Raw genomic sequence first — 2,500 nt, 5'->3', positions numbered from 1 at the left:
CTGGGATGGGTGACCTCCCGGGAAGTCCCGGTGCTGCATCCATTTTGCATCCGCTTGAACCTTCTCCGACGTGGCATCTTCTTCTCCGACATGGCAGTCCACTTAGCATTTGTCATGTGACAGGGGCAGCCAGGTAGCTGACGTGGCATTTCAAAAAGTTAAAAAAAATAAAAATAAAAGCTGAAAGGGTGGAGAATATAATATTTACATGTTAGAGGTTAATTTATCAAGGATTTTGATCTATTTGGTGCTGATGTGGCACAGTGTAGTGTTAAAAAAATAAAAGTAAATGAAGGATGCATATTTGCAAACAAGTATTGTCACAATACAAAATGTTGGGTTTTGAAATTACAATGCTAGTTTATATGTTATGAGATTAAAATTTCAGAGTCTAGGTTGTATGATTAAAAGAACAAAGTATGAGTTGAGGGGTTAGGGGTTAGGGGTTAGGGTTTAGGGTTTAGGGTTTTAGGGTTTGCATGGGGTATATAAACCTAGATTCTAGGATTCACATAGATTATATAAAGGGTTTAGAAAGTTGGGCTTGGAGTATGTAAAGAGAAGATAGATTTAAGAATTCACACAAACAAAAATAAATTGGATGTGGAGTGTGAAGGATGAAGAATTGAAGACATTAAGTTTCAGTGGTGATGGATTAGTTAGTGGGCAATGATTACCTGTACGATGCATTAGTTAGCAAGTCATTAACATATTTGTACAACCAATTGATTGCACACACACAAATTTATCTCCAAAGTGACATGTAAACGATTTAGTGGATTTTTGACATGACATGGACTACCACGTGGCAGCCACATCAGCAAGGTAACACGTGGCACTTGAAAAAATCAATTTAGTATTCTTCTGCCTTTTATTTTTCTACCTTATTCCAGTTAATTAAATTACTTTAATATTTTTAATTCACCAATTTATTTTTATTTTTATTTATATTTCTGTCTAGGCGCAAGACTGGGCGGCCAGCAAGGAGTCGAGACAGGGAGTTAATTTTAAAATTGATTTTTAAAAAATGATTTATTTATTTATTTCCACCTATGCGGAAGACTGGGCGGCCAACGAGGAGTCGAGACAGCCAGGAGTCGGGACTTGGGCAAGGGAGCGGGACAAGAGGTCGGGACTCGCGGCGGGACAAGGAAGAGGAGGAGGAAGTCCGGGACTCGCGACGGGACTGGGACTCGCGCCGGGACTAGGGAGTCGCGGCGGGACAAGGAAGAGGAGGAGGAAGTCCGGGACTCGCGACGGGACTGGGACTCGCGCCGGGACTAGGGAGTCGCGGCGGGACAAGGAAGAGGAGGAGGAAGTCCGGGACTCGCGACGGGACTGGGACTCGCGCCGGGACTAGGGAGTCGCGGCGGGACAAGGAAGAGGAGGAGGAAGTCCGGGACTCGCGACGGGACTGGGACTCGCGCCGGGACTAGGGAGTCGCGGCGGGACAAGGAAGAGGAGGAGGAAGTCCGGGACTCGCGACGGGACTGGGACTCGCGCCGGGACTAGGGAGTCGCGGCGGGACAAGGAAGAGGAGGAGGAAGTCCGGGACTCGCGCACGGGACTAGGGAGTCGCGGCGGGACAAGGAAGAGGAGGAGGAAGTCCGGGACTCGCCACGGGACTAGGGAGTCGCGGCGGGACAAGGAAGAGAAGGAGGAAGTCCGGGACTCGCGACGGGACTGGGACTCGCGGCAGGACAAGGAAGAGAAGGAGGAGGTCCGGGACTCGCGCCGGGACTAGGAAGAGGGGGAGGAGGTCCGGGACTCGCGACGGGACTAGGAAGTGGGGGAGGAGGTCCGGGACTCGCGCCGGGACTAGGGAAGAGGAGGAGGAGGAGGAAGGCCGGGACTGGGACTCGCGGCGGGAGTAGGTAGTGGGGAGGAGGTCCGGGACTCGCAGCGGGACAAGGAGGAAGTCGGGGAGGAGGGCCGGGACCAGGAGTCGCGGCGGGGATAGCAGGCAGGACAGGGAGGGTGGGTGGTCTTCCACAAAAAAAAGTGTGTCTCGGAACTTCCTTAGTGCAGTAGGACGGGGGGGCCTGCCGAATCCCACAGAGAGTACTATGTGGGGAAGGGTTCCTCTGAAGCGTCTCGGGAAAAGTCGTGAGGGGGTGACGGTTGCTCGGTGCCTACGGGTCCCGACTGCTCGCTGCCTTCTTTGAGCCCAGTACCGACGTTCGCAGGGGGATACCTGGATACTACTGGGGTTACCTGGATACTTCTGGCGTGTTACCTTGGATCAGTGAGGAGTGGGGGTTAGTTTCCCGGCGACGCGACCCTCTGAGGAGGTCCCGCGGAGGGTCGCCGAGTATTATATGGTGAGCTGGCTGTCAAGGATTGTGAGTCCCGCTGCCAAAATTTTTTTTGGTGCGCGGGCGACTGGAAAAAGAGGGTTGGTCTTGTGCCGATACGCGTAACGTCGCAGCGAGTCCCAAGAGCTAGTAACCATTTTTGGCGGGGGGCGATGGCCTCGGTATTGTCAAGCCATTCTCTCATT

The 2,500-nt window shown here is 52.2% G+C and overlaps 1 non-coding gene across 1 annotated transcript in view; it reads left to right on the top strand.

The window, feature by feature from the left end:
* LOC149987154 (5S ribosomal RNA) overlaps window positions 1–42 on the top strand; it is a 119-nt gene extending 77 nt beyond the window's left edge. Inside the window, exon 1 of the ribosomal RNA XR_016499313.1 lies at window positions 1–42. This exon is cut by the window's left edge and continues 77 nt beyond it. This is a non-coding gene — a ribosomal RNA (5S ribosomal RNA).
* Window positions 43–2,500: the final 2,458 nt, after the last annotated feature.

The sequence above is a fragment of the Physcomitrium patens genome, chromosome 20, assembly GCF_059467195.1.
Source record: "Physcomitrium patens ecotype Gransden chromosome 20, ASM5946719v1, whole genome shotgun sequence".
NCBI classification, from domain to species: Eukaryota; Viridiplantae; Streptophyta; class Bryopsida; order Funariales; family Funariaceae; genus Physcomitrium; species Physcomitrium patens.
The sequence above is the reverse complement of the archived record's forward strand: the minus strand, read 5'-3'. Positions and strand labels throughout refer to the sequence as shown.